The sequence below is a fragment of the Grus americana genome, chromosome 1 (genome assembly GCF_028858705.1).
Source record: "Grus americana isolate bGruAme1 chromosome 1, bGruAme1.mat, whole genome shotgun sequence".
In the NCBI taxonomy this organism is placed as follows: domain Eukaryota; kingdom Metazoa; phylum Chordata; class Aves; order Gruiformes; family Gruidae; genus Grus; species Grus americana.
The window spans coordinates 159,810,326-159,825,909 of record NC_072852.1 but is presented as its reverse complement, the minus strand read 5'-3'; the positions used below and the strand labels follow the sequence as shown (position 1 = coordinate 159,825,909).

Below are 15,584 nucleotides of genomic sequence, written 5' to 3'. Positions count from 1 at the left end.
ACTCAATAGATTGATTATTGTTTGGAGCTCCTTGAATCTCCAAGATACAAAATAAAAAAATTAAATATCAAAGAAGATTTAATTAATCTCAGTCTCTCCTTCCTTCCACTCTATCAGCAAGACAGAGCCAATAAAAAATTGACAAATTCATGGAAAATACAAAGAGAGTCAGAATTGGTAATGCTGTATTTCATTAAAATAATGAGAAAGTACATGTATTTATTTGCTTTAAACTTTAGATAACAAGCATAAGAGAATGAAAGCTTTCTCAGTTTTTGATGCTTATTCCAAATAGAATTATGGGAGGCAGTTAGATCAACTGGTGTAAGATTTAAGTTGTGCTTTTTTTTTTTTTAAATACAGCTTTTCAAATAAATAAGTGAAAGAATCCTGAACTTTTGAAAGAAGAGTCATAAGCTTGTTATACAAGGAAGATTGAAAATACTGTATTATAACAAATGAATGCAATACTTTAGAGACTTCAGAACCTTTTGATTCTATTCTGAAAGAAAGTTCTGTATTGGAAAACAGAGGAAGATGTAGTCAAGATATTTGTAATTCAGTTTGTAAAAACATATTCAGACTGACGCTTCCCTTCTACTAATTACACAAGTTTTCTACAGCAGACTTTCCAAAAGTCATATTGTCTTTCAGTATTTTTTCAGTAAGATATAGGGGCTTCTATAAGTTTCAGTCCAACCAGTGTGGATTTTAAAGCTAGAACAAAAAGGCTAACGCCAAACCAGGAATTATATATGACACCAAGCTGTGTGGTGTGGTCGACATGCTGGAGGGAAGGGATGCCATCCAGAGGGACCTTGACAGGCTGGAGAGGCGGGCCCATGCGAACCGCATGAAGTTGAACAAGGCCAAGTGCAAGGTCCTGCACGTGGGTCGGCGCAATCCCAACCACGACTATAGGCTGGGCGAGGAATGGATTGAAAGCAGCCCTGAGGAGAAGGACTTGGGGGTATTGATTGATGAGAAGCTCAACGTGAGCCAGCAGTGTGCGCTTGCAGCCCAGAAAGCCAACCGTGTCCTGGGCTGCATCAAAAGAGGTGTGACCAGCAGGTCGAGGGAGGTGATCCTGCCCCTCTACTCTGCTCTCATGAGACCCCACCTGCAGTACTGCATCCAGCTCTGGGGGCCCCAGTACAAGAAAGACATGGAGCTGCTGGAGTGAGTCCAGAGGAGGGCCATGAAGCTGATCAGAGGGCTGGAGCACCTCTCCTATGAGGACAGGCTGAGAGAGTTGGGATTGTTCAGCCTGGAGAAAAGGCGGCTCCGGGGAGATCTAATTGTGGCCTTCCAGTACCTGAAGGGGCCTACAGAAAAGCTGGAGAGGGACTGTTTATCAGGGGCATGGAGTGATAGGACAAGGGGTAATGGCCTTAAGCTGAAGGAGGGCAGGTTTAGATTAGATATTAGGAAGAAATTCTCTACTGTAAGGCTGATGAGGCACGGGAACAGGTTGCCCAGAGAGGTTGTGGATACCCCCTCCCTGGCAGTGTTCAAGGCCAGGTTGGATGGGGCTTTGGGCAACGTGGTCTAGTGGAGGGTGTCCCTGTCTGTGGCAGGGAGGGTAGAACTAGATGATCATTGAGGTCCCTTCCAACCCAAATCATTCTATGATTTTCAGGTGAACACATATCTAGGATCCATAGACAATGTTTGGAGGAGATCCCTATGCTCCAGCAAGCACTTACTAGCTCGTAACTGATTGGGCAGGGGTACACACAGCTTTTTTGATGATAGAAGATCACCTAAAAAGAAGATAGGCAAGCAACACAACCTTGAATATTGCTATCAAATAACATAACCCCATATAAAGAAAAAAATATCATGGAAAGCAGGAAAAAAGCTGAAGCCTGAGAAGAGGGATGCTGTGCCATTAGTAAAATGGAGCTTTTCTCCCAAATGCTTGATTTAAATAGACGTTAACATAAACAAATAATTTTTAAAAGAGACTACCTAAGTCTGGTGAGCTAGCAGAGTTAGACAGGTTTTACGTGCATGATTTATTTAGTGGAACACCACCACTTGTTCTGTCCAGCTTCTGCAGCATTTCAAAACCAACACCCCCCCCCAACAACGACAACAAAAAATAAACCAAACAAACACCAGAAGTTTTCTGTAAAACAAGTGTCAGTTATTTTAGGACTCCCTAGCCCCTCATCCCTTTTTAAAAGGTAAAAAACCAAACCAAACACAACAAAAAAAACCCCAACCAAAAACAGGTCATAAAGGACCCCTTTCTCCCAAAAGATACAAGCATTCAGTGGTCACTGAATCAGAACATGCTTAAACTTGTCATGAACAGGAGCAGAAGTGAAGTACAACTGGTGAAGTAATGCACAGGTCAAAAAGGTTTGTCTAGAGCTGCTCAGCAGAGTAGCCTGACATCTCCTGCCTGACCTGTGCTCTGCAGGAGAGGCTGAGCAGGAAAAGACTGCCAAGGCAGACCTAGGAGACACCACTTGGATGGAGACACCTAATATTTCCAGTGTCAGTTCCTATGGGAGACAGAAGGGATGCAGAACTTCTAGTGATAAATATTAATATTTAGAATATGTACAGAAGTAGCTTCCTACCTCTACAGCTGGTAAGATGTGCAGATGCTGAAAAGCAGTCATCTATCTTGATCTATATTAGTTATTTATCTTGATCTTGGTAGAACTTTCAACACTGCTGCTCATGATATTCCCACAAGCAAGCTAGAAAAAGATGATTTAACAAGAACTGTCGGTACTTAGGTAAAAAACTGTTTAGAAAGACTATTTAATATTCCTCAGAGGTTCATCTCAAATTGGACATATGTAGAAAATTTGTTATATTCACTCCAGTAGCAGGGAAATACTGGTAATGAAAATAGTCAATGATGTGAAAGATGCAGGCAATGCCACAATGCAAAAGGCTGTGCACAAGGCTATTGACACAACTGCAAGCCTCTGCTCTGCAGCAGCCATTCAAGTAAGGCCAATGCAGAGTTCTAAGATTAGCCAGGAATAATCAACTGCATAAACAAAATCTGGGGAAAGATTAGTGTAACAGCAGTTCTACAGAAAGAGATTTGGCAGTTAGAATGATCACGAACTCAACATGAGTCAACAATGTGGTATTCTTGGAAAAAATATCCTAATGTTTATGTACAAATGGGTGCATCATTAGTAAGACACGTGAACACAATCTCCTGCTCTGATCTGGTCACAAATAGAGTAGTATGTCCAGCTTTGAGCACCGTACTTCTAGAGAAATGTGATCAGTTGGACAGAAAGAAGAGAGAGAGCAATCACAGGTCAAGAAAGCACAACCTATAGAGGAAAAAAAAAGAGACTGTACTGTGCTCACTTATTTTAGAGAAAATAGGGTTGTGCCTTTAAGTATATGAAAGCATACTGTAGTAGAAAAAGAGAGGCACTAAGCTTCTTTCTGCATCTATTTGGACAGAAGACTCAATGAGCTTAAATTCCAAAAATGGACATGAGTAAAGACTAACCATTTACTGGTAAGCACAGTGCCTAGGAACCATCCAGAAGGTTGGGAATCCTTCGCTACCAACCTAAACAGCAAGTTAGTCAAATCTCTATGAGAGGTAACACTGCTACTGCCAAACTCGCCTTTTGCCAAGGAATTGGACAGGTCTCCTTTAAACAGTAAAAATAAAAGGCAGTTTGATTCACATGCTATGCATGGAAAGGAATACTAGACTTAGGGAGACTGATTCTTTCATCTAGTCATTAGATTCCTGTTACCTCAAGAAGAGATTTCTAAATCCCACTCCCTGCTCTTAATTGTACACTATGCAATTACTTGATTTTGGAGGGTTTTTTCCCCGAAAAGCAATAACCCTGAAAGGAGAGAATGAAATGTTGTATTCCCACCCATTCCTGCTCCACGTAGCACCTTCCAAATACACTCCAAGATATAATCCTGAGGTACCACATTGAACGCTCTCTGACCCCACAAATCTTGCATCGCTTTCTGCACTGTGATCCAGCTTCAAAAGGCCAAACAAGGCCAAAAACTCTTAAGAGACGTGGGTTTGAGCCCTCGGGACAGAGGGCACAAATCTGACTTTTCTACTTTCTAGGAGATGGCGCAACCAAACACTGCTGCTAGTCCTGAAGTGGCTTTGGCTGGATCTGGTACACATGAGGTATGTGTGGCTCAAAGGTAAAGCACTGCCAGGCCAGCTGTACATCTTTGGCTGATTAAAGCACCGAAAGAAGGCAAAGTGCGAGAACGACCCCGGACTGCGCTGCCACAGCCTCAAGAACAGCTGTGCAGCTCACTGTTACCATTCCCTCTCTGAAGCTTCTGCTTCTCAGGTAGAAAGCTACACAGGTTTGTGATTAAGATTACTGGGGAGTTTATTCCTGGTAAGAGATAAAATCATTAGTCTTAAGATTGTCTGCTCCACTGTCACTGAAAATATTTCCTAACACTTTTCTCTGAACACACTCCTAAGGCATCACTACTACCCAAAGTAAAAATCCAGCTGATAATGTAGTTGGGCTGATGGATTTGGTGGGCTAGCCCACTGAGTGGGTAGAGAACCAGAGAACGGTGGGGGCAATGTCAAAGAAATATTCCATCCCATATATAATCTCAAAAATTAGCCCAATAGATTAATTTTTGACCTGTCCAACATGAAACTGAATTACCTGATTTGACAGGGTCATGAAAGGCAGATTATCCTAAAGGCAGTATCACCTGCTCCTTACTTCTAGTATCATACCAACCAGGTGATGTGTCTGCTGCACCACTCTGCAGATCCCTGTTTAAAATCAGGTTACATTGATGGTCAACCACAAAAAACAAAATAAAAATTAAAACATTTGATGAACCTAGAATTGAAAGGTCAGTCACAGACTTTATAATTTTTTAAGTTTGTCATAAAATTTAGAGCACAAAGTTCTTCTATCACAAAAATAACTGTAGTTAACAAGACTCAAAACTGAAATGGATCACTGTGCCAATGAGTAAACATTTCCTGTATTCATAACATGACTGTGATAATAATATATCTCTGCAAAAGGCAGCTGAATTATAGAGCCTAGTTGAGTTTCCACCTAAAACAACAATGAAACAGAAGTTATAGATAAGACATATAGAATAGAATTTGACAAATTAAAGAGATTATTGTTTTGATATATGGAAATTAGGAAAAAACCTTCTCTGCATTAGTAAGTTCATCATGTACAAAATTAAAGATACTTGATGCCACCCGTTAATGTAGTAAACTGTCATTAAGCATACTTAATTAAAAGATATGATAACTACTAGCAGTAAAAGAACAGACTAGATGAGCAGATGGATCCAGATATATTTTGACCTAAATTTCTTGATATTTCAACAAGATAAATAAAGGTAAATATAAACAAGAATAGAAGAGAGGAAAAAACAGGCAGCATATCTCATTAAGAAGCCCCATACCAGAAAGACGGAAAAACACCAACAACCTCTTTTCTCCCTTTAATGCACCTGTTTATCTTCTCCAGGATGTTTTGTTTCTGTTAAGCAGGTTTCCTGAAGCTTCACATAACTACATACATAAATAATCACATTACTGAGAAATTTATTATGTCTGAAACCACAATCATGAAATAAGGCCCACTGCCTTAGGACAGTTTAATCCAAAGAAAGAAAACATTAACCTAAAATATAATTTAAGTCTCTTAAATGTTGATTTTCTGTTCACTTCCTCTTGAATTTGACTCATGTTAGAGACAACAGTTAAGAGAACAGGTTTTTATTCAGAGTCCACAGAAGGCAGAGATTCTTCTTTCTGAGCCCTTCATATCACCATCCCCAAAGATGCTCTTCCCAACCAGACAAAGTTCATAAGCATCTAACTTTGTGTTACTTTTCATGTTTGAAATGAGATTCAGAAAGCTTTAGTAAGATTTGGCTAGTGGCTGGATTCATATTCTGCAAGTTTTCATAGCTGGTATATTTGAACTACATAACAGCAAGCACTGCAGCCTTGCAGCAGGTTAGTGGTTTGATGTGCGAAACGTGCATGTGTATAATAAGCGTCCTGCTGGGACTTACTGCCTACATAATCTTCAGCTAAAGCAAGATTAAGCCTGGGGCTCCACTCCATAAATTGTGTCGAAACATTTCTCTCGTTCATATTGTTTCTCAGTTATTCATAATTTTTCCTAATATAGTGCAACCCCATCTAAATTCAATTTAGTTATTCTCCTATGCCCACATCCCAACATAATACTTACCAAACAGTATCTCCACATCTTACGGGCAACACAAGACAAAGCAGGACTTAGCGTTGTGCAGAGCGATGTAGTTTTAAAGCACTGCTTCGAAGCACACGTTGCCACACTTGATATGTGTGCTGTACTCCATCTCCTTTCAGTGAAAATACTATGCAACACTGAGCTCAATTCTCACTTACTCATTCTACAGAAAATCCAAGTTTTGATAGCCTCAGAGAAAATCAATTGCAATTGATATACACTCTTGAACATATTTAAATGCTGACATTGACTCCAAGATTACATTTTCCACCTAGTAATCTCTAGTAATCTTTTCCCTAAACTTTCCTAATCTCTATAGGGTTGTTGCATCCTCTTTAGAGTTCTTCTTTTGCCCAGAATAAATTTGGGCTTAAGTAGTTCTTCAAGCCACAATCTCTGTTGAGCACCTGTGCAGGCATGCAGTCAGGGGAATAATGAAACCTAATGCCTATATCCTTCTTCTACCCTATCTATAAATCCAAGACCATCACATCTCAGCCGGCAACCATGGCAAGTAATTTTTTTTTCATCCCTCATCTGATCATCTGTACCCAACTGCTATTGCTTAAAACTCTTTTCTTCAGTTGCCTCCAGTTTTTCCACCCACATATTCTGATAACAGTTCACCTCTGAACAAGTCCTGTTGCGAGCTTAAATCCTATCTCAATGATAAAAACCTGAATCCAGTAATTTTCTCTTCAGTTTGTAACTATGTTATTAACATTTCTCTTCCTTCTCCATGAGCTTTTAACAAAACCCATGAAGGATTCCCATTGTGGCCCAGACCAAAACACTGGTAAGAACCTGTTGCCTCACTGGAGAACAATGTCCTCTCGGTCCAGGTGAACTGGGTTGGGTGAATTGAGATAAGAGACTGTGTTCTGGGAGTCATTCGATGTATCGCTGGTGTACAGCCCCCTCACCCCTTGAGCACAGGAAAATAAATAAAAACAGAGGCCAGAAGAATGTCATCACAAAAGGGAGGCAGGAGTTGCGCAGAAAGATAAACAGAAGGCTGGTGACTAGCAGTATGGAGATAGGCTGCATGGGGAAGAGCAATTACATGCTGTCTTACAAGCTAAAACTAAAGAAATCCCAAAGAAGGGGCCAATATCTCCTTACTGGACAGCTGTGAAGATGTTGACGCAGAAACAGTTACTTTACTGGGCAACATCTTCCAATCACACTTCTGGACTTGCAAACCACTGGAGCCTGCAAGTTCGCTTTCTTGTGATACCAATTATTTTGTAACTTCTAGTTTAGTAATTGCAACTGTAGATGCTAAATCAACGATTAAACAGCCTTAAATGCTTCCTTTCAAGCTTGAAGCACCTGCTATGTGCTACCAGAATCTGAAATGTTTTATTCCAGCACCCACAGCGAATTGCAGGTCATACAATTAGTTAAATTAGCTTAAAAAATACAAAGCTAACAAAAGAATTAAAAGAGTTAATTTAAAGAATAAAAGCAAAATTAAAGAGAATTACAACTTCAAGTGGGGCCCTTTATGTACTTTGGCCTATCTACCTACCATTTCCTTCTACATTAAAACAACCTATAATTTCTTCTAATTAAGCTATTAGCTAATGAAATTCTGTCATGGCCTTACTCTCATATCACAACTAACATGAATCCCTTGTTCATCACTAGGTCTAAATGTCATTCAAAACCACCACAATCACCATTCTTCCAACAAAAAAACCAAGACCCTCATTTCTCACTTACAGTCTCACTTCCAATATAATTTTTCTCAGCAATGTTTTGAAGAAAATTGGTTTGTTTATATTTTCCTTCTAGCTTTCAGTATTACTGTATATGCGGACTGTGCCTCTCCTGATGGGAAATAATCTAACCTGTTACCCTTGATTTCTACAGAAATTCACACATTCTGAGATCCAAGCAACAACAAAACTGTTATTTACAGAAGTTACAGTGGATAGAATCCATAGACACAATTAAAATTAAATACTGATTTTAGTGCTAAAATTCAGTGTCCATACTGTAGCCTTTTAAATATGCAATTAAACAACAAACACTTCGGTAAAATGTAAAAGAATTCAGAAAGAATGCTATTAATAACTTCTTATGAACAAGACGGTAATATTCACCTCACTTAACTTTAATTTCCTAAAGTTTGTAATCTAGACTGGTCATTTAGGCTTCACCAGTTGATGTAAAGAAATGTGAGCTGAATCTCTTGCCACCAACTACAAATGAAACTCACATTTCAAATGCAGGTCTGTCATCTAAAGAAGTAGATGAAAGAGGGGGACAGTGGTGAGGTCCAAAACCACAATTCTTCTCAGTACTATGCATCAGTAAATAATTAAGGTTTTATTTTTTCTAAAGTCCTGTACACAAACTGGTCTGCCTACCAGAAGGCAAAATGTATCAAATGACATATTCCACTAGATAGGCAGACAACTCTCACTCCCTGTGATGCAGAAGGCCGCAGCAGAGGTACAGGTTGATACCCAGCATATGGAGAGATACAAGAGAAGAACTGTAGAAGATTGAGTCCAGATCAGCAGCAAAAAATATTTTGGAAAAAAGAGAAGTCTTTTGTACTACCATTCCAAAACACTATTCAAATTGTCCACAATACTGTTACCAGAAAGTAACATAATACCAACAAGTATTCCTGAGACTTGTGGAAAATATAACCAAACAGTGAGAGTTTCAGACCTGTGATGAGGTATGAACATCTATGTCTCCCTCCTCACTAACAGGAAAGCTAAACCCCTGACTGTTATTGGAGAGCCAGGACTCAGCCAGAAGTGCAGTACAGCAGTCAGGATGATGCTGGCTGGGATTCATGTTTCCTCTAATATCTCAATCATTTACCTTAATCATCTTTACCTTAAAATTCATGAATACACCTTGATGAACAAAGAAAGCAGCAAAGGTGGCGAGCGCCCTGCACTGTATTGATGGGAGCATAGCCAGCAGATTGAGGGGAGTGATGATCTCCCTTTACTTGACACTCGTGAGACCACACCTACAAAACCACATCCAGTTTTGGGCTCCCCAGTACAAGGAAGATACTGATAAACTGCAGTGAGTTCAGATGGTGATGGGCTGGAAGCACGTGCTCTGTGAAAAGAAGCTCAGGAGACTGGGCTTGTTCAACTTGAGAAGAGACGGCTTTGGTGTGACCTAATAGCAGTCTTCCCATACCTATGGGGAAGTTATCCAGCAGATGCAGCTAGGCTCTTCACAGCAGTGCATGTGGGAGTTGGAGAAACAACAGGTATAAACCAAAACAAGAGAGGCCCTGACTAGATTCAAGGAGAAGGGTTTTCATGACGCAGACAAACATTGACGCAAGCTGCCCAGAGGGGTTGTGTAGCCTCTGTCCCTGTAGGTTTTCAAGACACATCAGACGAAGCCCTGAACAGCCTGGTCTGCCCACGCAGCTGACCCTGCTTTGAATGAGGAGGTTGGGCTAGAGACTCCCAAGGTCCTTTCCAACCTGAATTATACTATGGTAACAGCTGTGGGACTGTATCGGGCTAGACAAAATGAGTGGAGGGAAAGAAGATAAACAGACTTGTAATTACTCTGGTATTATTTGACAGCACATACATTTAAAATTGAAGTATCGTCCTAATACAGATCCTCTCGCACAGCTGAAGCCTGGTGTGGGTGGGATGATCTCCCTCGCAGCTATGGTGGCAACACCCAGTGCTGGGAAAAGGCAATATTTGGGGGAAGGGAGGGGAAAAAGCAATTCTATGTGGCCAAGCACTTCTGCCAGACGTCAGCAATACGACGGTAACTCCGGCTGTTTGTAAAGGGCATGAGCAATTACAGTCAAAATGTTGCAGAGAGAGGTGGATATACGGGTAATTCCAAAGGAAAAGAGGTGTCTTATAAGACAGAGTGTCTTATAAATCAGGAGTGACAGCAATACTCAATATGTTTTCTCAAGATGTTAAGAGCAAATAGCTGACACACTTAAAGAAATTACAGTGGCCAAAAAGCTTAACATAAAGGACATTCTTAAAAAACACTATAATGGTAAATCAAGACAATGTTATACTATGGTGGTGTAGTCTGTCCTTCTTTAGCATTAATTGGTTTTTGGAAGTGAGGAAAAGAGAACTGTATCTGACATGGTCCATAAAATGTAATTAAACTTTTGAAGTGAAAAAGAGCAGAAAATTCTAACTAGCTACAGATCTTGAGTTAAGAAAAATCATTTACTACTGCTTGAGTAGTTCTATTTTTGAAGAAAAAAAAAAGTATTAAGCACACTCTTTAGATAGAACAAAAAAGGTATTACATTTGCAAACTCAATGACGTGACTACATCCATACATCTCCTCTGTCTCTTATTAAATTAGCTATGTAATACCTACTCTCTCTGACAGAATGCTGCAAAAAATATTTTGAAAGATAAGAAAGGTAGCACCAGTTCGTATAGAAAATGCATCCTATCATGGCAAGTGTTCTCTGCTTAGGCAGTTCATGTCACTTAAAATGTTATGCAAGTTTCACATTCAATTCTACTTAAGAGAGTTATGAAAATTATTTAACCAGGCTCAAGGTCAAAGAGCATATGCTTTTAGAGCATGAGAAACATACAACAAGACTTGAACAGGAAAAAAAAAAAAAAAGTACATTGCTCCAAAAGAGATGACAAAAAATACAGTGTATTTTTGGCTATGACAGTAACTATTAATGCTGCTTATGATTACACAGAAAAGTAATTTGGCTAATCCATCAGAGAGCAAAAGCGTACCGGAGCTAGTAGCAGAAAGCAAATGCCACAACATACCCCAGAATTTATTATTCTCTTATTTCACTTCATGACACCCTCATGACTACACCTTTGTGCCCGTACCTATGCTCCCAAATTCAAAACGTAGATCAGGCAGTCACATAACCTCATTTCCCAAAAGTTCCCCAAGAAGAGCAAACACAACTATATGAACAACAGAAGCAGAACAGGCAAAAATCGTGGTTACATCAGCGGTCAGATCAAAGTCATTGTCAAGAGGAAACTTCTTTTGAAATAGGTAGTTGGGTTACTATTGGGAGTCATGAAAATGTATAGACAGAGTGAGAGGAACGTTGGTTGGAAGGGACCTTTGAAGGTCACCCAGCCCAGCCTCCCCCTCAGAGCAGGGCTAAAGCCAACAGTAGGCGACGCTTTTTCAAGCGAAGAGGCTGTGCTCAGCCTAACAGCAGGTGGGAGAGACAGCAGGAGGCCCGGTGCAAAACCAGTCCTGGTTTGTGCTCGGTACTCTCCGGGGGCACCTAGCTTTCCACGTCAAAAATCAGCTCAGGAAAGCATGAACTGACATGACGATCCTTTCTAAAGGATAAAAAAGCAGACACTGCAGTAAGTGAAGCATTCAAAGCAATATTTCTACCCTGAATTGATATGAGAAAATGATCAGCAAAAAACTCTGATGACATATAAAGAAATCACCAAAAGAAAATTTGTAAGGAGCAGATGACATAACAGATATTGACAACGCGACCCATTCTCTTCTGCGACAGAGCAAAGCTTTGTTCAGTATTCCAGCGGTCTCAAAACGAACTCATGAACAAGCTCAAAGAAGCTTGCTTGCAAAGCTGATGCAGACCACCACAGTAATCTGGAAAGTGAGGAGCAAACAGGCTGCAAGAACCCAAGCAAAATGAAGTATGACACACATATTAAGTAGTTAATATTTGTCAGCAATAGAGTGCAGATTTTAACACATTAGCAAGGTATGGGAAGTGCGGTTTTTTGTTTTAACATGTAACACCCTTGACAATTCATGTTTCGAGACAGACAGTAACAGAGACATCTGTTCTGTTTAGCTTTTATTTACCGATGGCAGCAGAATACTGTAATACACTTCAGTAACAAGACATGCTAGTTTTCATACAACTTTGACAGCTGTGATGGAGCAAGGGCAGGAGATGAGTGCTGGCTGAGGATACATACGCTTTACAGACACAGACTAGGTTTTTAAGGCTTTTCTCAAGGGGAGGGAAGAAGAAAGATGGAAATACGCTCATCTTTAATTCAGACATGTGAAATTTAAAGCCTCTCTCAATGGCCTATGTCACACAATGAACAATTTTAATTGTCAAGAAATTGCTTTTCCAGCTTGACTGCCTGCTTAAACTACAGAGTATATAAAACAAGTCCACTCTTCACACAGTCCTACATGAAACAACGTGGTCATGGAGATATTTATAGTTGTGCCACCGTACATTAAGCTCTGTATAAGTTGCTACCTCGGTATTTTCAAACCATGGCAAAAATTACAGAAGTAGCAAATTAAAAAGCCCTGAAGCAAAAAATGAGGAAGTTAATTGTCTGGAGTTAACACAGATACAGCTAAATAAACCTTAACTCAAAAGCAAAAGGTTTACATAACTCTAAAACAGAAAGGGATACAGAAAAAGCAGAAAATGAAAATATACTGAAATGAAAACCCAGGAGGCTAAAAAAGATAAAACACCCCCACAATCTAGTCCAGGCAATGTAGGCAAAAAGATACTTCTCTGAAGCGTTATCTTGTAACGACATGGGTATCACCTGCCACAGCTTCTGTTCATCTATGATAGCCTGAAACTATTTTCTTTCCGTTCTCCCTGTAATTTAGATATTCGTTCTTCAAATCCGCTCCACCAATCCTTACAAGGTAAGGGTACGTTCCTAAAATGAGTATTTGGATGATAATGAACACTTGTGGTGGGAGGATGCTCTCAGCTCCTCAGTACCAGGAGCACGCGAGCTGCTCGTTACCCTGGCCCATCAGCACCGCTTCGACTTCAGCGTTCCGGGCCGCTCGCCCTGAGCTAGGTCGTATTACGGCAGCAAAAGCCTTTCAGCAGCCCCCAGCACGCCGAGGCACGCTGCTCCCACCTGACAGGCCTGACGCACCACGGGCACCCGGCTTCCCGCGGCGACAGAGGCAGCGCGGCGCCCGGCCTGGGAGCTCCCGGCCCTAGCGACGAGCCGGCGGCAGGGCCGCGCCGCGCCGCTGCCCCACCGGGTTCCGCAGCCCTCAGGGCGGGGTGCTCTCCGCCGGTGCCGGGGAGCCCCTTCCTCCCGCCGGAGGGCTCCCCCGCCGCTGCCCCTCCGGCCGCCGGGCGATGGCTGGCCGCGGCCGGGCGGCGAGGCACGGCCAGGGGAACGCTCCTGCCCAACGGCTGCCGCGGAGACCCGCCCCTGCCGCGCGCGCCGACCGCTCTGAGCCGCAGGAAGCTCCACAGCGGCGTCACCGGGAGCGGGGGAAGTAGGGCGCGCGAAGGGCACCGGCCGCTCGAACCGCGCGGGGCCGCCGCGTCACGTGGCGGCGAGGGCGGGCTGCCCCGCCCCCGCTCTGCCCCGGCGGCGCAGGTCCTAGCGCTCGCCCCCGCCACCCCGGCGGCCGCCCCCCGGCACTCACTCGCCAGCGCTGCCGGTGCCTCCGCGCCTTCGCTTCCGCCTGCGGCCGCCTCCTTCTGCCCGTCCCGGGGCGCCTCTCTGGGGAGTAGGCGGCGGGGCGGAGCGGGGCGGAGCGGCGGGGCGGGGCCTCCCCTCCCTCCCTCCGTCCCCGCGGCTGCGGGGGGCAGGACGGGGTGAGCTGGGGTCGTTCTCCTGGGCCGCCCCGTGCCTTGCGGGGACGTGGAAGCCCGGGCAGAGCAGCCAGCGGGGCCCGGAGGCGGGAGAGCAGGGCAGGCCGTGCCAGCTGGGAAAGCAATAGCACAGGCTGCAGCGCCCTGCGCTCCCCGCGAAGAATCGCTCCGCTCCCCAAAAACCGGCAACGGCAAAAAAAAATAATCCCCGTAGCAGCCCCGGGACCTTCCGACCCGGAGGCCGTAACTAACCGCATCGAAATACCTCAGGCAGCAAATATGGCTTTTAGAGAACTTTTTAAAACTCTTACTATTTTGAAATAATATTGATATTGACTACTCTATAGCAGGGATTTTGGCTGTAGACAGAGATTGATTCTGAGCCTGCTGAAACAAAAGTGTTAAAACTTGGAGTGTGCCCAGTGCCTGGCTGTTTACCTCCCTTTCAGCAGCTTCCCAATTCCCAGCCAAGGGTCCCCTCACGCTGGCTCCGTGGGATCAGCCCGCCATTGAGCGAAGCACATTACGACTCCACGTGAACATGACTACGCGGGTAGGAGGGATAAGAGCAAGGTACCCTTATGCTCTGTTTGATGTGAAAAATTCACAGAATCACAGAATGGTTTGGGTTGGAAGGGACCTTAAAGACCATCGAGTTCCAACCCCCCTGCCATGGGCAGGGACACCCTCCACTAGACCACGTTGCCCAAAGCCCCATCCAACCTGGCCTTGAACACTGCCAGGGAGGGGGCGTCCACAGCTTCTCTGGGCAACCTGTTCCAGTGCCTCACCACCCTCACAGGAAAGAATTTCTTCCTAACATCTAATCTAAACCTACCCTCTTTTAGTTTAAAGCCACCACTCCATGCCCTTGTAAACAGTTGTCCTGGTTTCAGCTGAGAGGGTTCATTTTCTTCACAGTAGCTAATATGGGGCTATGTTTTGGATTTGTGCTGGAAACAGCGTTGATAATATAGAGATGTTTCTGTTCTATGGACCTGTTGTTGTTGAGCTGTGCTTACACAGAGCCAAGGCCTTTTCTGCTTCTTGCACTGCCCTGCCAGTGGGATGGCTGGGGGTGCACAAGGAGTTGGGAGGGGACACAGACAGGACAGGTGATCCCAACTGACCAAAGGGATATTCCATACCATATGACGTCATGCTCAGTTTATAAGGGGCTTGGGGAAAGAGGAAGGGGTGGGGGAGGGTGGCAGCATTCGGAGTGATGGCATTTGTCTTCCCAAGCAACTGTTACACATGATGGAGCCCTGCTTTCCTGGAGATGGCTGAACCCCTGCCTGCCCATGGGAAGTGGGGAATGAATTCCTTGTTTTGCTTTGCTTGTGCTCCCAGCTTTTGCTTTACCTATTAAACTGTCTTCATCTCAACCCAGGTGTTTTCTCACTTTAACTTTTCCGATTCTCTCCCCCATCCCGATGCGGGGGGAGTGAGCGAGAGGCTGCATGGTGCTCAGCTGCCAGCTGGGGTAAAACCATGACAAGGTTGAACTAATTAGTTAGGTATTCCATCACTTTTCTGAAGTGCTGCTTTTTTTGCCCAGCATACACATTCAACATCACTACACTTGTGCAGAATCAAGATTTTGAACTGTTACTCTAAGGGGAAGAATGTCTGCCTGTGTATCACAGTAGCAGTCTACCGTGCCCATTGGATTTTCTTCCTAGCTTATAGCAGAACCCTGAATGAAAAACTTGCTACAAAAATAAACACCTTTATCACAGTTAAAATCTATGCAAAAAGA

At 43.2% G+C, this 15,584-nt stretch overlaps 1 protein-coding gene across 5 annotated transcripts in view; it reads right to left on the bottom strand.

Moving 5' to 3' along the window:
* GGACT (gamma-glutamylamine cyclotransferase) overlaps positions 1-13,900 on the bottom strand; it is a 33,684-nt gene extending 19,784 nt beyond the window's left edge. For 2 of the 5 annotated variants that reach the window (XM_054821162.1, XM_054821152.1), the window contains exons 1-2: positions 13,654-13,703; positions 2,592-2,714 (exon numbers count right to left, since the gene is read on the bottom strand). The gene's annotated coding sequence lies outside the window, so the exon portion shown is untranslated. Of the gene's footprint in view, positions 1-2,591; positions 2,715-13,127; positions 13,467-13,653 lie in introns of those variants that run through there. The other 3 variants (XM_054821143.1, XM_054821132.1, XM_054821171.1) reach the window with 3 other exon arrangements.
* Between the last annotated feature and the right edge of the window lie 1,684 nt (positions 13,901-15,584).